General features: G+C 44.2%; 3 pseudogenes across 1 annotated transcript; 2 read left to right on the top strand and 1 right to left on the bottom strand.

Moving 5' to 3' along the window:
- Nucleotides 1-1,035: 1,035 nt before the first annotated feature.
- LOC128928094 (G antigen 12B/C/D/E-like) lies at nucleotides 1,036-8,932 on the bottom strand (annotated as a pseudogene).
- On the top strand, nucleotides 4,419-5,709 carry LOC100409607 (peptidyl-prolyl cis-trans isomerase D pseudogene; annotated as a pseudogene).
- A 3,194-nt stretch (nucleotides 8,933-12,126) lies between the features above and the next one.
- On the top strand, nucleotides 12,127-14,078 carry LOC118150586 (actin, cytoplasmic 2 pseudogene; annotated as a pseudogene). Its single transcript, XR_013531616.1, has one exon. The product of XR_013531616.1 is annotated as an actin, cytoplasmic 2 pseudogene (transcript).
- Nucleotides 14,079-25,389: the final 11,311 nt, after the last annotated feature.

Here is a 25,389-nt window from a genome sequence, read left to right as displayed (position 1 = left end):
TTGAAGAGCAGCCTAAGCAACATGAAAAAATCTCATCAGTACCAAAGAAAGAAAAATTAGCAGGGCATGGTGGCAGGTACCTATCGTCACAGCTACTCAGGAGGCTGAGGTATAGTTATCGCTTGAGCCTAAAAGGTCAAGGCTGCAGTGAGTTCTGATAACACCACTCCCCTCTGGTCTGAGTGACAGAGTGAGATCCTGTCTAAATTTTTTAAAATAGGAAATAAAAATACAACTTTATTAACTTCATTCAGTACATTAACAGATTAAGGGGAAAAAATGCTGTGGTAATCAAATAGATGCACTGTTTGATGAAACTCAACATATATTCAATATGAATACTCTCAGAAAATTAGAACAGAATGGAATAACTTACTCTGATAAAGTCCAAAAATAGTACAGTAAATATGATGATAAAATGTTAAAATGTTTCCATTTCCCAGTAGGGATAAGACAAGGATGTCCACTATCATCATCGTACCAGGTGGATATGTCCAATGCCATAAAATCAGAAAAGGAAATAAAACTCTTAAAAATGGCAGCAACAGGCCCAGTGCGGTGGCCCACACCTGTAATCCCAGCACTATGGAAGGCAAAGGCGGATGCATCACTTGCACTCAGGAGTTCAAGAACCGCCTGGGGAAACTCGAAAACCCCATCTCTACAAAAAATACAAAAGAAAATAGAAAAAAATGGCAGAAACAAAACTGCTCTTATTCAAAGATGATATGACTCTGTATGTTGAAAACTGAAAAGGATCTAGAAGTAAACTTTTAGAATTCATAGCCATATTTAACAAGGTTGCTGGATAGAAAAATCCATATATAAGTATTAGGTCTGTACATGCCAGCTCAAACAGTGAGAATATAAAATTCAAAGAATGATACGTATTTCACAGCATCAAATATCTAGAAATAAAGTTCACAAAAGATGCGCAAGACTTCTTTGCAGAAGGCTATAAAGCTTTATTGAGAGAACTTTAATGAACAAATTTCCAACATGAAAGCGGCCTGCGTCATTTCAGTGTGTCTTATTTTAACACTGTGATTGCTTTTCACCTGTAACAGAAACACAACAGTTGGGAACATGACTTAGGAACAGATTATTTAGATGACCCTAAAGGCATACAAAGCACATTATACTTTGGGTTTCATAAAATGGACTAAAAACAGGACCCTAAGGGTGATCCTGTGTCTTACATCCAAAGTGTATCTCTCTATACATCCAAAGTGTATCTCTCTATACGCTTTGAGGGTAGACCTGAAGAATTTAAGGGTAATTTCATCCCTAAACATCAAATGCTTCCCTTAAATTCAGAAGCACGTATAATTAAGTCAGCTATTTGGAAAACACATGTGCAAAACATACTTCAGTTGATTACTCAGGAAGTATTAAAGTCACGGTCTTTCAACTTCAAATCTTATCAACTCATGTCTCAAAAGCTGAAACTTACATGTAACATTTGATATTGTTAGAGCTGATTATATCATCCAAGTGTCTACAGTCTTATTAGAAATAGTGGCTCATGAAGACTGACAGTGGGGCAGGGAGCATGCTTAACATAGGCATCTTACTCACACCTATGCTGAGCACCATTGAGCTACATGCCACAGATGATAGAAACTAAACAGCCTCTCGACATTTGATAATTCAGTCACTCAAGGTTTCCGTGGGGAAAGATTTAAAAAGCAATTATTCATTAAGAGCCAGAGAATCCCAGCCTAGGGCAACATAGTGAGACCTCATCTCTACAATAAATTTACAACAGCAAAAAAAAAAAAATTAGTCAGGCACGGTGGCTTGTGCATGTAGTTCCAGCCACTCAGGAGGCTGAGGTGGGAGAATCGCTTGAACCTGGGAAGCAGAGGTTGCAGTGAACTGAAATCACACCACTACACTCCAGCCTGGTGACAGAGTGAAACTCTGTCTCAAACAAACAAACAAAAGAAGCCAGGTAATTCAGAATTTAACAGGATCTAGCAATAGGCATTCAGGTCTCCACACAGAAAATAAACACGGAGCAGAGTGCCCGCTCACTTTCTTCGTAGCAATGAAATCTCAATTAACAGGTTTGCAGATGACACAGGCCAGGGTTTCATGATTTATGATACACAAATCATGCAAAACAGATGACCGCTGTATCTTATGCATTCCATCCAACAGGATCAGAGTATGAAAGAACCAGAATGAAAAATAATTTTAAAATATCTGACAAACTATTTTTTCAAGAACCAAAGATAGGTTGAGAAGTTAATGAATCTGTTCAGAATCTCACAAATGCTCTAAGAACTGGTATTAGAACCTGCATCAAGTGCTTCAGGATACTTCACACCAACTGATAGGTGTTACAAATCTGGTATGTATTTGTTAAAAGCAGACCAAAGCGTCTGAAAATTATGAACTATTGGATTAGAGGTCTTATACTCAAAAGTTTTCATTCAAGATGGCTTTGACTCAGTGCATTTCTATATCTGACAGTCTATAGGTTGGGTGCTGAACTACATTTCAAATAACCTTTATGTTAGAAGAACTCTATTATTAAGGAGGAAGTATTGTTACCTCTCTGTTATTAAAAATATAATACTGGGTTGGGCACATTGGCTCACATCTGTAATTCTGGCACTTTGGGAGGCCAAGGCAGGTGGATCACCTGAAGTTAGGAGTTCGCGACCAGCTTGTGCAACATGACAAAAGCCCATCTTGACTAAAGGTACAAAAATTAGCTAGGCTGGGAGGCGAATGCCTGTAATCCCAGCTACTCGGGAGGCTCAGGCAGGAGAATCACTTCAACTTGGGAGCTGGAAGTTCCTGTGAGCTAAGATGACACCACTGCACTCCCCCTGGGCAACAGAGCGAGACTCCATCTCAAAAACAATAAGAATAAGAATATCACACTCTGGAAACAGACACCCTACAATGTGCATGCCTCATAAATTGCCTACCTGCTTCTGGCGGTTGCACCTCCTCTGGATTTGGCAGGCACACCTCCTGGACATCAGGACCATCTCCACGCTCACACCCAGTCTTCAGGCGAACCTCTTCCTGACTATCAGCTTCAGGTTCCGGCCCTTAAAAATTAAAATTATCAATTCAAGCAGTAAAATATGAAATATGAATAAGGAAATCACATTCATGCTCTCGGTGTTATTAAATAAAGGCTTCAGCTAGTGTCATAAGAAATGTGCTCATCACAATCCCAGGAACATTATTTCAGGAGTCTGTTAGCAGAAAACAGGAAAACAGGGTTTTCCAAATATTACCCCCTTCTTTCCCGAAGACTGCCTTCAGACAACTTTGCCACCTCCTTTCATTTCTCTGTTATTGGACTTCTGAGTGTCCTTCTCATATTAAAGGACTCAAGGCTGAAATCCTGTCTCTCATAGCACTAACACTCCTAGCACTTACACTCTTATACAGCATGAGTAGCCACCAATAAATCCTGAGTGAAAAATCTTTAGAACATACACGAAAAAGCCCAAACTGCTGAACATCGTACAAACCAACTGGTCTATCCTCCTCAAAAATGTCCGTATCATCAATGACAAAGAAAAATTAAGAAACCATTCCAGATTAAACTAAAACCACATGACAAGTACATGCAACACATGATCCTGAATTGGACTCTGCATTAGAAAAAGAAATTCTATAAAGGTAATCGGGGGGAATGGACTAAAAAAAAAAGGAAATCATCTGGGCTGGGCACGGTGGCTCACACCTGTAATCCCAGCATTTTGGGATGCCAAGGTGGGCAGATCAGGTGAGGTCAGAAGCTCAAAACCAGCCTGGCCAACGTGGTGAAACCCCATCTCTACTACAAATGCAAAAAGGCCGGACACAGTGGCTCACACCTGTAATCCCAGTACTTTGGGAGGCCGAGGTGGGCAGATCACAAGGAGTTTGAGACCACCCTGACCAACACGATGAAACCCTGTCTCTACTAAAAATGCAAAAATTAGCTGGGTGTGGTGGTGTACAACTGTAATCCCAGCTACTCAGGTGGCTGAGGCAGGAGAATTGCTTGAACCCAGAAGGTGGAGATTTCAGTGATCCGAGATTGCGCCACTGCACTCCAGTCTGGGCAACAGAGTGAGACTCTTTCTCAAAAAAAAAAATACCAAAAAAGGAGAAACATTACCCAGGTGCAGTGACCAGCAACTGTAGTTTCAGCTACTTCCGAGGCCAAGGCATGAGAATCCCTTCAACCTGGGACATGTAGGTTGCAGTGAGTTGAGATCGCACTACTGCACTCCAGCCTGGACAACAGAGTGAGATTCCATCTCAAATAAATAAATAAATAAAATTGTCTGAAAAACTGACAGAATTTGAGCATACACTGCATATGAAATGACTGCAGAGAGTTTGAGCTGCTGGGCTGCCATGAGGTTCGTGGATCCTGCCTGCAAACGCATCCGCAAGTTGAGATGTCGCACCCGTCCCCCCAAGCCAAGCCCTCCAACCCCAGTAACCCTCGAGTCTTCTTTGACGTGGACATCGGAGGGGAGCGAGTGGGTTGAACTGTCTTAGAATTGTTTGCAGATATTGTGCCCAAAACTGCGGAAAATTTTCGTGCACTGTGTACAGGAGAAAAAGGCATTGAACCCACAACTGGAAAACCTCTCCATTTCAAAGGATGCCCTTTTCATCAAATTATTAAGAAATTTATGATCCAGGGCGGAGACTTCTCAAATCGGAATGCGACAGGTGGAGAAAGTATTTACGGTGGAAAATTTGAAGATGAAAATTTCCATTATAAGCATGATCGGGAGGGTTTACTGAGCATGGCAAATGCAGGCCGCAACACAAATGGTTCTCAGTTTTTTATCACAATAGTTCCAACTCCTCATTTGGATGGGAAACATGTGGTGTTTGGCCAAGTAATTAAAGGAATAGGGGTGGTAAGGATATTGGAAAACGTAGAAGTGAAAGGTGAAAAACCTGCCAAATTGTGCGTTATTGCAGAATGTGGAGAATTGAAGGAAGGAGATGATTGGGGAATATTCCCAAAAGATGGCTCTGGCGACAGTCATCCAGATTTCCCTGAGGATGTGGATATAGATTTAAAAGACGTAGATAAAATTTTATTAATAACAGAAGACTTAAAAAACATTGGAAATACTTTTTTCAAATCCCAGAACTGGGAGATGGCCATTAAAAAATATGCAAAAGTTTTTAAGATATGTTGACAGTTCAAAGGCTGTTATCAAGACAGCAGATAGAGCCAAGCTGCAACCTATAGCTTTAAGCTGTGTACTGAATATTGGTGCTTGTAAACTGAAGATGTCAAATTGGCAGGAAGCAATTGACAGTTGTCTGGAGGCTCTTGAAATAGACCCATCAAATACCAAAGCATTGTACCAAAGAGCTCAAGGATGGCAAGGATTAAGAGAATATGATCAAGCATTGGCTGATCTTAAAAAAGCTCAGGAGATAGCACCAGAAGATAAAGCTATCCAGGCAGAATTGCTGACAGTCAAACAAAAGATAAAGGCACAGAAAGATAAAGAGAAGGCAGCATATGCAAAAATGTTTGCTTAGTAAGGATTCAATTTTGCTTATTGTGTGATTGTATAAATGCAATAAGAAAATTTAAAGGTTTTTGTCTATCAATACGATCCCTAATGTTTCTTTTTACACCTCAGTTCCTCATTGCTTACAGTTTAGGAGTACTGATAGGGGTTCATGATTAATAAACATGCTACAATACAGTAAGTTAAGTGTTTTTTTTTGTTTGTTTGTTTGGAGATGGAGTCTCACTTTGTCACCCAGGCTGGAGTGTAGTGGTGCGATCTTGGCTCACTGCAACCTCTGCCTCCCGGCTTCAAGTGATTCTTCTGCCTCAGCCTTCTGAGTAGCTGGGACTAAAGGCGTGTGCCACCAAGCCTGGCTAATTTTTGTATTTTTAGTACAGTGGGTTTTTACCATATAGGTCAGGCTGGTCTTGAACTCTTGACCTCATGATCTGCCCACCTCAGCCTCCCAAAGTGCTGAGATTATAGGCATGAGCCACCACACCCAGCTAAGTGAAATACTTTTTAAAATGGTTATCTGCATTATTCATGAGGGATAATGGTGTTCAGTCTGTTTTTAAACTCGTAAAGACACATCTTGTTGAATAAAGAGATGAAATCTTAAAAAAAAAAGAAATGACTGCATATTCTCATTGTCACATTTCCTGATTTTGAACTTTGTGCAGTATGATCCAAGGAATGACTTGTTCTTTCTTTTGACGATATACACACACTCAAGTACTTAGGGTAAAGGGCCATCATACCTGAAACTTTATGTAAATAATTCACCATTAATAACAGTAAACATAATATCCCATAAACGTGTGTATGAGTGTGTGGCCATCAGGGTAAGAGAGGTAAGGAAGAGATATGAAACAAATAGAGCAAATGCTATTAACAATTGGTGAATCTAGGTGAAAAGTGTATGAGTTAAGTGTACTATAATTGCAAATTTTCTATCAATGTTATGTCCTGAAAATATACAAATAAAAATTTAGAAGAATATATGACAACTATACTGAATTGAGGAAGATAGTTTTTTTTAATTATGGTAAAAAAAAAATACATGTGAAATTTACCATCTTATCTATTTTTAAGTGTTACAGTTCAGTAAGGAGCTATGTTTGCAACATTACCAACAACTAGGAACAAACTTTGCATGTTAATTTTCCTCTATCATGAAACGTTTACATATTTCTTTATTGGTTAGCAATGAGGTCTTGCTATGTTTCCCGGGCTGGGCTTGAACTCCTGGCCTGAAGCAATCCTCTCACCTCAGCCTCCCAAGTAGCTGGGAATATGAATGCATGACATTCAGTCCAGGTTGAGACCTTTCTCTTAAATGACAATCCAGGGATAAACCACAGGACTTGGACAATGCTTATATTCAGCCATAGAGTACCAAGAGCAGTGGGCATCAGATAAGAAATCTGAAGTCCACAACATGGATAGGATTTCAGTTACAATTACAATGTAAATTTCTGAGGATTCATTAGCTGAATGCACTTGAGGACTATGAAAAATCTTATAGTCATGACACCCATTACCTATTGGGGTAAACAGAAACTTAACTTTCTTCAAAGAAAGTTATATTTCTGTCCAAAGGTCCTAAATATACTAGTCCATAAATGAACCCCATGTAGAACAAAGCACCAAAAATTACATGGTTTGTGAATCACAGCAAATATACTGTCCTGCACTGAGAATAAGGCAGCGGGTGGACAGCAACTAATGGGCATTGTTGTCAGTCATATTCGAGAAACCTTTAACAGTGAATCCCTAGAATAATCTATAACCTGAGTTACATAAATGTTTGTTTTCAAACTATGTTATCTAGGAGAAATTATTTTTACCTCATGTTAATCTCAGGAAGGGTAATTCCTTTTTTTGGTTTTTCTAACAATAAAAGGATTTAATCACCTCCTAAACCCACTTAGAAAATCATACTAAACCAGGTACCTGTATGGCAGTATCCTGATTTATCTAGCTTTATCAACCTTACCACAGAAAAATATCAATCAAAGGAAATGGTGGCCAACATTCAGTGACTCGGGTTTTTTTTGTTTTTTTTTTTTTTGAGACAGAGTTTCACTCTTGTTTCCCAGGCTGGAGAGCAATGGCGCTATCGCAGCTCACTGCAACCTCCGCCTTCTGAGTTCAGGCAATTCTCCTGCCTCACCCTCCGGAGTAGCTGGGATTACAGGCACGCGCCACCATGCCCAGCTAATTTTTTGTATTTTTAGTAGAGACGGGGTTTCACCATGTTGACCAGGATAGTCTTGATCTCTTGACCTCGTGATCCACCTGCCTCGGCCTCCCAAAGTGCTGGGATTACAGGCTTGAGCCACCGCACCCAGCCCAGTGACTCGGTTTTTAGAGTTGCTCTTGCTCCTCCAAACTGGGTCTATTACTGGGCCAGTACTAAGCTACCTTACAGTAAAGTATTTGAGTTTTAAACATTTTAAGCAAAATCCTTTTGAAAAAAATTAAAATTTTGCATTCACCAGTCAGGTGCTCTTGAATAAAACACAATCCCCAAGCCTTCATTCTCTCATTCATAAAGTGGAGATATTTTATCATAGTGAGAAATTTCCCTAAGCTAAACTGCAAACTACATACCCTCCTCACTTTCCAGTCAATTTCAGGCATTCTTTCCATTGTTTTGTTTCCTCATGTTCCTGCTATGTGACAATGCATGAGACACATACACACACACACGCACGCGCACACACACACACACACACACACACACCAACATGCATTCTTCTTCTCTTTCCCTTCACCTTGACCTGCAGATACTCCTTCATCCTCTCCCTCCTGAGCAGGTGCAGGATCGTGACTTTGAGTTGCTGGTTCCCATTCTTCATCACTGAACTGCTCAAGCTAGGGAATATGTATGTGTGTGCAAATTTTTAAAAAACTTTTGTTTTCAATACATATCAATTATATATACACAGAATACATAGATGTTTCTGATCATAACTAAGCCTAAAGCTATTTCTCCAACTCTATTCTGTATGCTTAATAAGGTTACTCTATCCACAGAAAGGCTACTCTATCCACAGAAAGGTTACTCTGAGAAAAGTGACCCGGAAGGACTTTGGAAGCTATTATACTCTATGTTGGAATAGATGTGTACAATCTGTCATTAGGAAGCATGAGAAGGAAGTCATGGGCAAAAGCTGGAGAACCACAAGAGAAAAAATATCCTGAATCAATGTTTCCTTAATGAGATACCATATTCATTTTTCATCAGCATGAAAGACATTTATCAGTCTATCTATAGTAATGCAACAACACTATCACAAAGATTAATTTCTGCCATCGAATGCTAAAGCACCCACCAGCATGGGCCCAATCACTTCAGGAGGTTTGACATGGCGTCTTGGTCTAAGCCAATAGGTTGATCTTCCTCACCAACTCATATTTCACACTGAAAACAGAAAACTGTGATTGGGAATATACACTTGAGAGGACAGATATATTTGATCACTTCCATGGCTAAATGCTAACTTGTCATTTTAATTTTGAAAATACTTTCAAAATAAGTCTGAGTAAAGAAAGCATAAGTGAGTATGTTTTCTGAGTGCTTGCAAAGCCACTTATGCTGGCCAAGCTGCAAAGCCATCTTAAGGCATGTGGCTAAAGGCAGAGGGCATTTTTTTAAAATCTGTTTTACACACGAGGTCTCACTCTGTTGCTCAGCCTGGAGTGCAGCAGCAGGATCATAGCTCACTGCAGCCTTGACCTCCTACTCAAGTGATCCTCCAGCCTCAGCATCTGGAGTAGCTGGGACCACAAGTGCGTGCCACTGCGCCTCGCTGGCAGAAGGCATTTCTGATGAGGTTTACTTTCATAAGTGGACTCCACATGAAAACACTAGTGAATCACAGTTCCCATGACTGCTGCTATTGACACATTCCCACTTACTAGAGCCAGTCACCCACCTCAAATCAAATTTGGTTAGAACTCACAGCCTCGTCCACTCTTTCCTATTGTTTCTAGACCTTCTATGTCAGAGGTGAGACCTTGCAAGGCTTCTCACTCAGGCACTCCTCACTTGATAACACTGTAGGGGGGGGGGCGCGCTAACCAGCCTGCAGCGTTCCCAGGTGCCAGGCCCCTTCTTTACCGCCCATCTCACCCCTTGCCCTGTGACTTCCATCCTTCTAGCAGCAGCCCCAGCACTCGTCCCATCATCACCTGAGCCCCTAACCACCTCCCCTCCACAACCCACCTTCCTCCCTGTCCTGGCCCCTTCACAACCACAAAGCCAATGGTGGCATCACAGTCTGTGAGGAGGAGAAGGACGACTTTGAGACCCTTTTCCGTCAGAGGCCACGAGGCCCTTCTCCCTCAAAGGCCACAGACCGCCACACTGCGGGACCCACCGGACCCTCCCGCAGCCCACTGGCTCCTCCTCTCCCTCACTCACACTTCAACTCCTGGGAGGACTGGCCTGTGGACCTACCAGATGAGTCTCAGTAGAGGAAAAAGAGTCCAGATGGCAGGAATGCGACCGCACACCCTCACAGCTCCCTGGCATTCTCCACGTGGGCAAAGGGGCAGATCTGAAAATGCCCAGTGAACATGCACACTGAGGTGTAAGCCCTAGGAGCACACGCGGATGGGGGGAAAGGTAGGGTTGCAGCTCCCAGCCCCACACCCTAAACCCCGGATTCTCATCCCCAGTGAGGATGATGGAATCTGACCGACCTCCCTCTGTTGCTTCATATGCCTCTGGGACTCAAATACCTCAAATACTGCTCCCCTCAAAACTCACTCCATCTTCAACTGAACCCCATTCTCTTCCAGGGCCCTCTCTTGCCCGGGCCTCACCATAGTGACAAGGACCATGGTGGCTGCCTGTGAAGAGAGGTAGACCACCTGCTCAAATAGAAATAGCAACATGCCCCATAGCATTTACACAAGATCAAGAGTCTCATAACCTAGTATTCAAAATGTCCAGCATGTAATTCAAAATTACCCAGAATATGAAGAACCAGGAAAATAAGAGAACTAAAATGGGGAAAGACAATCCACTGACACCAATGCTAAGATAGAGATGTTGGGATTATCTGGCAACACCTTTAAAGATGCTATTTTTAAAATGCCTAAACAAGTAATCATGAACAGTTTTGAAACAAGTAAAAACAGAAAATGCTGGCACAAAAAAAGAATATTTAAAGAAGAAACAAATGGAAATTTTAGAAGTGGAAAATATGATAGCCAAAGAAATAAATTCTTATTGAATGGATTCAATAGCAGAATGGAGGCAAGAAAGGAGTTTGTGAACTCAAAGAGATAAATAGAAAGTGTTCTGTCTGGCAGAGAACAGTGACTTACAGCATTAATCCTAGTATTTTTGCAGGCTGAAGAAGGTAGATGGTTTGAGGCTGGAGTGAGACCAGCCTGGGCAACATAGTGAGACTCATCTCTACAAAAAAAAATTAACAATCCAGATCCAGTGGCTCATAGCTGTAATCCCAGCACTTTGGGAGGCCAAGGCAGGTGGATCATCTGAGGACAGGAGTTCAAGACCAACCTGGCCAACATGGTGAAACCCATCTCTACAAAAATTACAAAAATTTAACTGGTCATGGTGGTGGGCACCTGTAATCTCAGCTACTCAGGTGAATGATGCAGGAGAATCACTTGAACCCAGGAGGCTGAGGTGCAGTGAGCTAAAATCACACCACTACACTCCAGCCTGGGTGAAAGGAGTGAAACTCCACCTAAAAAAAAAAAAGGGTCGGGTGCGGTGGCTCACGCCTATAATCCCAGCACTTTGGGAGGCCAAGGCGGGTGGATCACGAGGTCAAGAGATCGAGACCATCTTGGTCAACATGGTGAAACCCCGTCTCTACTAAAAATACAAAAATTAGCTGGGCATGGTGGCATGTGCCTGTAGTGTGCCCAGCTAGTGGGGAGGCTGAGGCAGGAGAATTGCTTGAACCCAGGAGGCAGAGGTTGCGGTGAGCTGAGATCGCACCGTTGCACTCCAGCCTGGGTAACAAGAGTAAAGCTCCGTCTCAAAAAAAAAAAAACTTAAAAATAGCTGAGTGCGCTAACACGTGCCTGTACTCCTAGCTACTGTGAAAGCTGAGGCAGGAGGAACCCTTGAGCCCAGGAGTTCAAGGCTGCAGTGAGCTAAGATCACACCACAACACTCAAGCCTGGGCAACAGAGTGAGACTCTGTCTCTAAAACAAAACAAAAAGAAATTGTTCAATATGAACAAGTCAGAGAAAGAGGCTGACAGAAAAATAAATACAACCTCAAGGACCTGTAAGAAAATACTAAAACATCTGGCCAGGGGCTGTGGTTCATGCCTGCAATCCTAGCACTGGGAGGCCAAGGAGGGTGGATCACAAGGTCAGGAGATCGAGACCATCCTGGCTAACACGGTGAAATCCCGCCTCTACTATAATACAAAAAACTAGCCGAGTGTGGTGGCGTGCGTCTGTAGTCCCAGCTACTCAGGAGGCTGAGGCAGGAGAATCGCTTGAACCTGGGAGGTGGAGGTTGCGGTGAGCCAAGATCACGCCACTGCACTCCAGCCTGGCAACAGAGCAAGACTCTATCTCAAAGAAAGAAAGAAAGAAAGAAAGAAAGAAAGAGCTCAGTCGCCGCTGCCAGGTCACGTACGGTGTTCTCTTGCCGCTCCGCTCCCCTGCTCCTCTGCTGGTCGCAATGGAAGAAGAAATTGCTGCGCTCGTCATTGACAATGGTTCCGGCATGTGCAAAGCTGGCTTTGCTGGGGACGACGCCCCCCGAGCCGTGTTTCCCTCCATTGTCGGGCACCCTCGGCACCAGGGCGTGATGGTCGGCATGGGCCAGAAGGACTCCTACGTGGGCGACGAGGCCCAGAGCAAGCGCGGCATCCTGACCCTGAAGTACCCCATCGAGCACGGCATCGTCACCAATTGGGATGATATGGAGAAAATCTGGCACCACACTTTTTACAATGAGTTGCGTGTGGCCCCGGAGGAGCACCCCGTGCTGCTGACCGAGGCCCCCCTGAACCCCAAGGCCAACAGAGAGAAGATGACTCAGATCATGTTTGAGACCTTCAACACCCCAGCCATGTACGTGGCTATCCAGGCCGTGCTGTCCCTCTACGCCTCTGGGCGCACCACTGGTATTGTCATGGACTCTGGAGACGGGGTAACCCACACGGTGCCCATTTACGAGGGCTATGCCCTTCCACACGCTATCCTGCGTCTGGACCTGGCTGGCCAGGACCTGACCGACTACCTCATGAAGATCCTCACGGAGCGCGGCTACAGCTTCACCACCACGGCCGAGCAGGAGATCGTATGCGACATCAAGGAGAAGCTGTGCTATGTCGCCCTGGACTTCGAGCAGGAGATGGCCACAGCTGCATCCTCCTCCTCTCTGGAGAAGAGCTATGAGCTGCCTGACGGCCAGGTCATCACCATTGGTAACGAGCGGTTCCGGTGTCCGGAGGCGCTGTTCCAGCCTTCCTTTCTTGGCATGGAATCTTGTGGCATCCATGAGACCACCTTCAACTCCATCATGAAGTGTGACGTGGACATCCACAAAGACCTGTACGCCAACACTGTGCTGTCTGGTGGCACCACCATGTACCCAGGCATCGCCGACAGGATGCAGAAGGAGATCACTGCTCTTGCGCCCAGCACCATGAAGATCAAGATCATTGCACCCCCAGAGCATAAGTACTCCGTGTGGATCGGCGGCTCCATCCTGGCCTCACTGTCCACCTTCCAACAGATGTGGATTAGCAAGCAGGAGTACGATGAGTCTGGCCCCTCCATCGTCCACCGCAAATGCTTCTAAATGGACTGCAAGCAGATGCATAGCATTTGCTGCATGGGTTAATTCGGAAGTATAAATTTGCCCCTGGCAAATGCATACACCTCATGCTAGCCTCATGAAACTGGAATAAGCCTTTGAAAAGAAATTGTCCTTGAAGCTTGTATCTGATATCAGCACTGGATTGTAGAACTTGTTGCTGATTTTGACCTTGTATTCAAGTTAATTGTTCCCCTTATTTGTTTAATACCCTGTACATATCTGATTTCAACTTTTAGTACATGTGGCTTGGTCACTTCGTGGCTGAGGTAAAAATGTGCCTGGGGGCAGACAAGTCTGCCTTGGTGAGTGCATGGCCAGCAGTCTCTTAGCTGTGCGGGGTATTCATGTGTCAGGGCTTAGTGTTCTGCGATTGCTCTAGAGGCCGGCAAGGGCTGCCAGTCTGTCAGGGTGGGAAAGTCCAAGCCATAGGACCCGGTTTCCTTTCTTACCTGATGTTTTCCTGCCAGAGCACCATGGGCTGTTACTTGCCTTGAGTTGGAAGCGGTTTTCATTTACACTTGTAAATGTATTCATCCTTTTAATTTATGTAAGGTTTTTTTTTTTTGTACACAACTGTCAATTCTTGAAAGAGATGACAACAAATCTTGGTTTTCTACTGTTATGTGAGAACGTTAGGCCCCAGCAACACGTCATTGTGTGAAGAAAAATAAAAGTGCTGCCGTAACCGGAAAAAAAAAAAAAAAAAGAAAGAAAGAAAGAGAAAGAAATAAAATACTAAAACATCTATCATTGTAGCATCAGAGTCGCAGAAGTGCAAGTGTTATGTAACCAGAAGCAAGGACAGCCAGAGTGACAGCATTTGAAAATCAACTCCATCTTGAAATGACAAGGCACATTCCTGGCCAGTCACAACACATGGTCCTAAGATGTCTGTAGTTGAGAAAACAGACTAAAGGTACCTAAAAGGACATGCTCCCACAGCAGCGGAAAGTGCAGGGGTCCCAACACCCATAGCAATATATGCTTTCACATACTTACACACTGGAGTGTCAAGGATACTTTTCTTTTAATCAGTAGAATGATGAATCTCATCATGCTGTCAGCCCACCCGCACAAGGATACATATAAGTTTAGTGTTTACATAGACATGACCATTATATAAGAAACACATGGCCAGACTAAGGCTCACGCATGTAATCCTAGCACTTTGGGAGGCTGAGGTGGGCAGATCACCTAAACACAGGAGTTCGAGGCCAGCCTGGGCAACATGACAAAATCTCATCTCTACAAAAAAAAAAAGAAAGAAAGAAAGAAAAAGAAAAATTAGCTGGTCGTGGTGGCATGCACCTATAGTCACAGCTACTCAGGTGGGAGGATCACTTGAGCCCAGAAGGTGAGCCAAGATTGCCGTGAGCCAAGATCTCAGCACTGAACTCCAGCCTGGGAGACAAAGTGAGACTCTGTCTCAAAAAGAAAGAAAAGAAAAGAAAAACTTAAAACAAAGATAGTGCATTCCTCTGCTTCCTTTCTGGGGACACCCTCCTCTATAATGGACTTTCAATAAACTATCTCTTCTCTTCTTTCTATTTTTTTTTTTTTAGATGGAGTTTCACTCTTGTTGCCCAGGCTGGAGTGCAATGTTGCAATCTCGGCTCACTGCCTGGGTTCAAGCGATTCTCCTGCTCAGCCTCCTGAGTAGCTGGGATTACAGGCGGCCACCACCATGCTCAGCTCTTTTTTTTTCTTTTTGTATTTTCAGTAGAGATGGAATTTCACCATGTTGACCAGGCTTGTCTTGAATTCTTGACCTCAGGGTGATCTACCCATCTCAGCCTCCCAAAGTGCTGGGATTACAGGCGTGAGCCACCACATGCCCAGGCAAGTATCTCTTCTTTCACTGTAGTCTGCGACTCTTCTCAAATTTTTTCTTTCCCAAGCTCCAAGAACCCTCTCTTGGGGTCTGGATTGGGACCCCTTTTCCTGGTAACACAAGTATTTGATTAAACTTTTATATATATTTGGCTAGGCATGATAGCTCACACCTTTAATCCAAGCACTTTGGGAGGCTAAAACAGGATTATTACTTGAGCCCAGGAGTTCAAGACTAGACTCCACAACAAAATGAGATTCCATTTCTATAAAAGAAAAGTTTTTATTCCAATCTACAAAAACACACAAACATATATATGCACATATATATATACATATATACACATTTGTATATTTGATGTAATAATTGGTAGAAACACCATAAAGTTAGTAAGAACATAAACCTACAGATTCAACAAGCTCAGCAAACCCCAGATAGAGTAGACCCAAAGAAATCCATGCCCAGACATTCCATGATCAAACTGCTGAAAACTAAAGACAAAAAAAAAATCTTGAAAGCCTCCAGAGGAAAAGGATGCCTTACTTTTAGGGGAACCATGATTGAAATCGCTGTAGAATTTTCATCGGGAACCATGGACTTGCATAGGAAGTCTCAACAATTTTTTTTTTCTGAGATACGGTCTCACTCTGTTGTCCAGGCTAGAATGCAGTAGGTGCAATCTTAGCTCACTGCAGCCTCTAACCAGGTTCAAGCGATCCTCCCGCCTAAGCCTCCCAAGTAGCTGGGACTATAGGTGCATGACACCATGCCTGGCTTTTTTTAATTTTTATGGAGCTGAGGTCTCACTATATTTCCCAGGCTGGTCTTGAACTCCTGGGCTCAAGAGATCCTCCCGCCTTGGCCTCCCAAAGTACTGGGATTACAGGCCTGAGCCACCGTGTCCAGGCTGTCTCAACATTGTTTAAGTGCTGAAAGAAAAGAACTATCAGCCCAGGTCCAGCAACGTATCCTTCAGGAATGAAGGTATAAATAAGACAGTCACAGATAAAGGCAAAGAGACTGTGTTGTTAGCAGACCTAAAAGAATTGCAATGGAAGTTCTTCAGAGAGAAGGAAAATTATCTGAGAAGGAAACTTGAAACTTCAGGAATGAAGAAAGAACGAAACAGAAATGGTAAATATTTAGCAAAATGTAATACACTATTATTCTCCTTTTGAATTAATTAAAATATATTTAAGGTTTTAAAGGAAAATTTAAAAAATAAAACACAGACCAGGCATGGTGGCTCATACCTATAATCCCAGTGCTTTGGGAGGTTGAGTTGGATAGATTGCTTGAGGCCAGGCGTTCACGACCAGCCTGGGCAATATAATGAGACCCCCATCTCTACAATAATATAAAAATTGGCCAGGCACGGTGGCTCACTACTGTAATCCCAGCTACTCGGGTGGGAGGCTGAGAAAGGGGAATTGCTTGAACCAGCGAGATGGAATTTGCAGTGAGCCAAGATCGCACCACTGCACTCCAGCCTGGGATATAAAGGCAGGAAGACCAAAGGGACCTAAATGGTGGTAAGGTTTCTACATTCCATGTGAAATAGTAAAAGATTTATTCTAAGTAGTCAATGAAGAGTTAAGTATGTGTATTTTAATTCCTAGATGATGAATCACATTAAAAAATATACAAAAAGATAGAGTCAAAACACAATAGATAAAATAAAAAGAAATACTTCAAAATGTTCAGGCCGGGCATGGTGGCTCACACCTCTAATCCCAGCACTTTGGGAGGCTGAGGTGGGAGGATTGCTTGAGCCCGGGGAAGTCAAGGTTACACTGAGCCCTGATCACACCACTGCACTCCAGCCTGGGCTACAGAGCAAGACCTTCTCTCAAAAAAAAAGTGCACAATTGTATATATTTTTATTAAAATTTTTAAAAAGAAAAGAAAAAATGTTCAAGTAACCCAAAGGAAAGCAAGAAAGCAGAAAGAAACAGACAGTCTAGATAGATTTGTATCTATTAAAAATTGAATTCATATTTGAAAACCTTTTTTTTTTTGAGACAGAGTCTCACTCTTGTCACCCCAGCTGTAGTGCAGTGGCACGATCCTAGCTAACTGCAACCTCCACCTCCTGGGTTCAAGCGATTCTCTTGCCTCAGCCTCCCAAGTAGCTGGAACTACAGGCATGTGTCACCATGCCTGGCTAATTTTTGTATTTTTAGTAGAGACAAGGTTTCACCATATTATCCAGGCTGGTCTTGAACTTCTGACCTTGTGATCCACCCGCTTTGGTCTCCCAAAGTGCTGGGATTACAAGTGTGAGCCACCGCGCCCAGCTGGTGGTTTCTTTAAAAACTAAACATAGTCTTACCATACCATACAGGAATCATGCTGGTTTGGTATCTACTCAGAGGAGCTGAAAACTTAACTGTCCACACAAAAGCCTGCACATGGATGTTTGTTTATTTATGTTTCATCTTCTAGTCTATACCTTTGCAAACACATGGATGTTTGAAGAAGCAGCTTTATTCATAATTGCCAAAACTGGGAAGCAATCAAGATGACGTTCAGTAGGGAAATGGATAAGTAAGATATGATACATCCAGAGAATGGAATATTATTCAGCACTAAGTAGAAATGAGCTATTGAGCCATGAAAAGACATAGAGGAAATGTAAATGCATATTACTAAGTGACAGATACATGCTATATGATTCCAACTATAGACGACATTCTAGAAAAGGCAAAACTATGGAGACAGTCAAAAGATCAGTGGACGCTGGGAGTTAGAGGGGAGGGAAAGATGAATAGGCAGAACACAGAGGATTTCAGGGCTGTGAAATTACTCTGTATTATACTATAATGGTAAAAACATGTCATTATACAGTTCTGCCAACCCATAAAATGTACTACACTAAGAGTGAACCCTCCTGTAAACTGTGGACTTGGGGTGATAATGATCAATTATAACAAATACACCATTTTGAGAGGGTTACTGATAATGGGGAGGCTGTGCATGTGTGGGGGTGAGGGGTATATGGGGTATCTCTGTACCATCCTCTCAAGTTTGCTGTAAACCTAAAACTGCTCTTTAAAAAAAATTTTTTTCTTTTTTAAAGAAGATAAAGTTGCCAGGCCCGGATAGTTTCACTGGCAAATGGTGCCAAACAGCTAGGAAAAAATAATATCAATTCTACAAAATCTCTTCAAAAAATGAAGACAGGAACATTTCTCAAATAGCATTATCCTGATACCAAAACCAGAAAAAAAGAAAGTGTGGGAAAAGTACAGCCCAAATTCCTTCATAAACATAGATGCAAAAAAGAATCCTCGACATAATATAAGCAGATTAAATCCAATATACAAAAATAAGACACCATGACCAAGTGAGGCTTATCCTGGGGATGCAAAACTGACACAATATTCAAAATCAGTCAATGTGGCCGGGTGCAGTGGCTCATGCCTATAATCCTAGCACTTTGGGAGGCCAAGGTAGTCAGATAGCTTGAGCCCAGGAGTTTGAGACCAGCCTGGCCAACATGGTGAAACCCTATCTCTACTAAAAATATAAAAATTAGGCATGGTGATGTATGCCTGTGGTCCCAGCTACTTGGGAGGCTAAGACACGATAATTGATTGCACCCAGGAGGCAGTTGCAGTGAGCTGATATAGCACCACTACACTCCGGCCTCGGTGACAGAGACCCTGTCTCAAAACAAAATAAAATAAATGATAAATGCCATCTACCATATTGACATTCAAAAGTAATTGAACCACATAATCATATCAAATCGTGCAGAAAAAGCTTTTGACAAAATTCAATGTTGACTCATGATCTTAAAACAAAAACTCTTAGCAGCCAGGTGTGGTGGCTCATGCCTGTAATCCCAGCACTTTGGGAGGCCAAGGCGGGCGAATCACGAGGTCAGGAGTTCAAGACCAGCCTGACCAACATGGTGAAACCCCGTCTCTACTAAAAATACAAAAATTAGCCAGGTGTGGTGGCACATGCCTATAATCCCAGCTACTCAGGAGGCTGAAGCAAGAGAATCACTTGAACCCGGGAGGTGGAGGTTGCAGTGTGCCAAGATCACATCACTGCAACTCAGTCAGGGAGACAGAATGAGACTCCATCCACCAAAAACAAACCAAAAAAAACCCTCTTAGCAAACAAGAAAACTTCCTTAACCTGATATAAAGTATCTATCAAAAAACAACAACAACAACCAAAAAAACCCTATAGCTTAGATCACACTTAATAGGGAAAAACTAAATGCTTTCTCCCTAAGGTCAGAAATGAGGCAAGAATGTCCATTCTCACTCCTGCTGTTCAATATTGTAACTGAAAAGCCTGACCGTCTGTAGTGCCTCACACCTGTACTCCCAGCACTTTGAGAGTCTATGGTGGGTGGATCACTTGAGCTCAGGAGTTCAAGACCCCTGGGCAACACGGCAAAACCCCATCTCTACAAAAAATACAAAATTTAGCTTGGCGTGGTGGCACCTGTCTGTAGTCCCATCTACTCAGGAGGCTAAGGTAGGAGAATCACTTGAGCCCAGGAGGTCGAGGCTGCAGTGAGCCATTGATCACACTACTGCACTCCAGCCTGGGCAACAGAGCAAGACCCCATTTCAAAAAAAAAAAACATGTAATGATGTAATATTGCGTGGGTGAGGGGGTGAGGGAAGGGAGTGACTATAAGGGGAGGCACAATGGAGTTCATTAGGGTGATGGAACTGTTCTGAATATTGATTGCGGTGGTGGTTACAAGAATCTACACATTAAAATTTATAGAAACTCCCCCAAAGTCAATTCTACTGTGATAATTTTTTAAATAAATTTTTTAATTGTATCAATCAAGCAGTTGAATATCTTTGTGTGGGGTTTTGTTTGGTGGGTTGGTAAGTTGTTGTTTTGAGACAGGGACTCATACTTGTGCCCAAGAGGGCACAGTGGCCCAATCTTGGCTCACTGTAACCTCTCCCTCCTAGGCTCAAGCAATCCTCCCTCCTCTACCTCCAAGTAGCTGGGACTCTGGGTGCACGCCACCATGCCCAGCTAATTTTTGTATTCTTTGTAGAGATAGGGTTCACCATCTTGCTCATGTTGGTCTCAAATTCCTGGACTCAAGTGATCCTCCCACCTCAGCCTTCCAAAGTGCTAGGATTTCAGACGTGAGTCACGGTGCCTGGCCAGAATCCTTGTTTTCTGTAAAACTGTTTTAAGACAGGCATATGTATGCCTAAATACTAGTTTTGTTTGGTTTTGAGCCATATATGAAAAGATTCATATATTGTGTCCTCTTTTGCATCTGGCTTTTTTCACTTAACATTGTGTCTGGGTACCTTAGTTCACTCCATCTCATAGCTATGTAGTATTCCATAGTGTCAATACAGCACAATTTGCTTATGCATTTCCTGATGATTTAAAATTGGTCTGTTTCCAGTATTTTGCTATTGCAAATAGTTTTACTACATAAACATTCCTGTGTGCCTACCAAGTTTACATGTATGGGCAACAATGCTCACCACAGGTAGTTTATAGTGGCAAAAAGTAAATCAAACACTACCTAAACATCCAGTTGGAGGATAATAATAAATGATGGCATATGATCCAAATCACGTCAGAACAGGTGAGTCATTATTTGGATCAATTATCCAAGTGTTAGCCTGGTGGCTGTTGTGTTGATGACGCACGGATGTAATGACTGCATGTGGGTCACAGTCACTCACAGTGAGCTCACTGGGCTCATCTTGGGGCTCCCTGTGGGCAGAGATGAGGATAAACAGGAAGGAACAGTGACACAGCAGCTGGCTACCCCAGAACACTACAGAGACTACCTCACCTGGTCCCCAGCCCACAGATCTGCTCACAGCCTCAGAACTTCCCCCGCCTGACTGTCCTCAGCACTTCCAGGAAGGCAGCCCCTGGCCGTGCCTGAGGTGGCCACATCCGTCCTTTCCCCTAACCCTGACCCACTCCTCCTCCTCTTGGGCCAAATCTGCTTTCTCCACACCTCGGCTCCCATCCATTCATGAGCATCCCCTGCATGTTGGGGGTGTGATGATGCCCATTGAGCAGGTGAGGAGACTGAGGCATGTAGAAGGCAGCAGCTGGGCCTGCAGCTGCACAGCAGGTCAGTGGGCCTGTGCTGGGTGGGCCGTGCCTCAGCCCACAGCTGTGCACCCCCTCAAGCCATACAGAGATTGCCTGCTGCCTCCTCTCCTAAGGGATCCTCCTGGCCCATGTCTCCCCCAGACCACCAGGCCTGGAGTTTCTAGACCTGGAGTTCAGGCCCTGGGAGAGGACTGGGTGGAGGCAGAGCTGGCAGTTGGTCAGGATCTGGCTGGGGTGTCGATGTTTTTTTTCCTAAGCCCCAGACTCTGTTGGGGCCTGTCCCCAGTGTCTTCAGGATCTAGGCTGGTGCCCTCAGGACTAAAAAACCTATAGCCTGACCTGCCCTGGGCACGGGCCTCAGAGCAGTGTATCTTATTGAAGAATCCTGTAATGGACCCTTTAAATGAAATAAAGAGGATCAAAAATATGAAAATCTCTCTTTATTTATTTTTTTGGAGTCGGAGTTTCGCTCTTGTTACCCAGTCTGGAGTGCAATGCCGCGATCTCGGCTCACCATTCCTCCACCTCCTGGGTTCAGGCAATTCTCCTGCCTCAGCCTCCTGAGTAGCTGGGATTACAGGCACACACCGCCGAGCCCAGCTAATTTTTTGTATTTTTAGTAGAGACGGGGTTTCACCATGTTGACCAGGATGGTCTCGATCTTTTGACCTCGTGATCCACCTGCCTCGGCCTCCCAAAGTGCTGGGATTACAGGCTTGAGCCACCGTGCCCAGCCCGAGAATCTCTCTTTAGTGATGGAAACAAGTTCCTGGTAGAAGGAAAAAGAGGAAGAGGAGGAGGGCCATCTGTAGAAGACCCTGAACAGCAATAAAACCCAGGCCCTTAGCTGCCCACACCTGTCCACATGCAGAGAGGGAGACTCCAAGGGACACCCAGCCTGGAACTCAAGCACCCTGAGGCCTGTGACCCCACAAGCAGTGAAAGTTTAAGACTGTTCTCTGACGCTTTCCCTGTCTTGGAGAAGAGATGTCCCCTGCTGGCAAAGGCAGGTATTGCTGTAAGGTGGCCATGATGGCTGCACTGTTCTTGGAGACACCAAGACTGCACCATGGGACCAAAGGCTTCAGTCAGGGCTCCCTGACTGAAAAGAAAAGGTCACTTTGACTTAGCAAGAAGCTCAGGTTTGGACTTGGTCTCACCCCGGACAAAAAACACTAAGGAGGGGAAGCAGAGGAGTTGTAGGATGTGGGTGAGTGACAGCCGGACTGAGGGCTGAGGACAAAGAGAGAAGGGGCCACTGTGAAACTAAGATGCTGGCCCTAGTCACAAAGAGGAGGAGGGAGAGGCAGACCAGGAAGGCCTTAGCAAAGGACTGTGCTCGGGGCCAATGAGAACATGGAAGGCCCTCACCTGTAAACGGGTGATAGAAGTAGAGTTTATCTAGTAACTGGCCACTAACATTTTTAAAAAGAAAAGTAGGGCCTGGCATGGTAATCCCAGCACTTGAAGAGGCCGAGGCACGTGGATCAACTGAGGTGAGGAGTTCGAGACCAGCCTAGCTAACAGGGCGAAACCCCATCTCTACTAAAAATACAAAAATGAGCCAGGAATGGTGGCATACGCCTGTAATCCCAGCTATCTAGAAGGCTAAGGCAGGAAAATCGCTGGAACCCAGGTAGTGGAGATTGCAGTGAGCTGAGATCATGCCATTTCACTCCAGCCTGGGCAAAAGAGTGAGACTCCGTGTCAAGAAAGAAAAAGAATGAAAGAAAAGAGGGAAGGGAGGGAGGGAGGGAGGGAAGGAAGGGAGGGAGGGAGGGAGGGAAGGAAGGGAGGGAGGGAGGGAAGGAAAGGCTGGATGCAGTGGCTCACACCTATAATCCTAAAACTGCTCATGCCTGTAATCCCAAAACTTTGCGAGGCAAAGGCAGGTGGATCGTTTGAGCTCAGGAGTTCAAGACAAGTCTGGGCAACATGGCGAAACCCTGTCTCTACTAAAAATACAAAAGTTAGCCAGGCATAGTGGCATGTGCCTGTAGTCCCACCTACTCAGGAGGCTGAGGTAGGAGGATCACTTGAGCCCAGAAGGTTGAGGCTGCAGTGAGCTGTGATCGTGCCACTGCACTCCAGCCTGGGTGACAGAACAAGATTCCATCTCAATTTTAAAAGATAGATGTACAAACATCAATATAATTCACCACGTTAACAGATTAATGGGAGAGGGCAGAGTAGGGGCGTGAGTAACAGTGATTGCAAGAGCTCCAGCCAGGGGGATGACAGTGGGCGTGTACTCAGTCTTGCCCTGTGCCTGGCACTGCTCAGTTACCAAGAGTCATCTCACCTCTCCCTCACTTAACCCTGTGAGGAGGAAAAGTTATTACCCTGATGACAGATGAGCAAAGGGAGGCACAGAGAACTTAAGCCACTTACCCACCACAACCCAAAGCAATTTAGTCCCAACCTGTGCTGCTCCAGCCCCTGCTCCTGTCCACCCTGCTACCCTACCTCAACTACTAGATTCATCCAATGTGGGCTGAGGAGGAGGGCAGTACACGTTTTCCCCAAAGCCTGCATCTACTCTGCTTGGCGGGCATTAGCCCCCTTTATGAATGGGGAACTGAGGCTGGTCAAGGACAGGTGACTTGCCCAAGGTCACACCACCAGGACTTGGTGTTTCAAGCTTTTATGAGGCCTGCTAGGCCTCAAAGCCCATGTGTCCTGGGCTATCATGGGTGTAAATAAGGTCTTCAGGGAGACAGATGCAAACATCTGAGGACAAAATGGGCAGGTCGTGTATATCCCCTGAAAGACAGTGTCCCTGCTCTGTGGTTGGCGTCAGGGGCACACAATAGAGGATTCCCCACCAGACACAGACGATCTCCACAAACAGAAGGCAAGACCCGAAGCCCGGGGGTGGTTCTGCAGCAAGGCGGCCACCTACACTGCGTGGTCCACACCAGGAGGCTGGGTTCTCTGCAAGCCTGTGCGCAGGAGTCGTGGACACTCACCCTACTCCCACTTCCTACTGCACTCTGCCTCACTTGTGAGGTCTGTGCATAAGAGTGTATAAAACCTAAATGTATGGGAAGGGTTGTAGGGGGTGGGGGGTTTGTTTTTGTTTTTTGAGACAAAAGTCTCACTCTGTCACCTAGACTGGAGTGCAGTGGTGTGATCTCAGCTCATTGCAACCTCCACCTCCCACCTCAGCCTCCCAAGTAGCTGGGATTACAGATGCCCATCACCATGCCAGGCTGATTTTTATCCTTATAGTAGAGATGGGGTTTCCCAACGTTGGCCAGGCTGGTCTCAAACTCTTGACCTCAAGTGATCTGCCTGTCTCGGCCTCCCAAAGTGTTGGGATTACAGGTGTGAGCCACCGCACCCAGCCCATAAATCTATGTTTTAATGATGATGAATAAATTGCATATCCATAAACAGTCTCCCAGGTTAAGCAGTGAACCATTATTGACAGCCCAGCAGTCCTCCAGGCCCCTTCCCAACCACATCCCTCCCTCTGCCAGAGGTGAACACTATCCTGACTCTGATAATCAGCCCTTCACTTTTCTTTACAATGTCGCCACTTAGGTGGTAATTCATGAGTTCTGCCTGTGAACTTTGCATAAATGGGTCACACAGTGTAAAAGCTTTTGTTTGGCTTTTTGTGATTCATCCTATGCTTTCATGCAGTATGGATCTTCCATTCTCATTGTGTGAATATTCCGTTCTGTGAATACACTATTTAGATGCTTTTCGGCACAGCTAGTTTTTATTTGTAGTTTTTAATATCCCAGGTTTGAGCCCTTCATCAGTTATATGTGATTTCATTTTCTTCTCCCAATTTGTCACTTGTTTTCACTCTACACTCTTGTTTTGCTTTTATTCATACCAACCGACTACATAACGTTTTCATTCTCTTTATAGTGTTTTTTGATCAATGGACAGTCCTAATTTTAAGGTCACTGGATGTTTTATAATTTTCATTTATGGTTGTTTCTTTGTCATAACAAAGAAAAGTTTTACTACCATGAGTATATGAATGTACTGCCTTATTGTACTTTTTTTTTTGAGATGGAGTCTCCCTCTGTCACCCAGGCTGGAAGGCCGGGGCGCCATCTCAGCTCACTGCACCTCTGCCCCCCGGGTTCCAGTGATTGTCCTGCTTCAGCCTCTGAGT

The sequence above is a fragment of the Callithrix jacchus genome, chromosome X (assembly GCF_049354715.1).
Source record: "Callithrix jacchus isolate 240 chromosome X, calJac240_pri, whole genome shotgun sequence".
NCBI lineage: Eukaryota > Metazoa > Chordata > Mammalia > Primates > Cebidae > Callithrix > Callithrix jacchus.
Note: the sequence above shows the minus strand (reverse complement) of the source record. Positions and strands in the feature narration are given on the sequence as shown.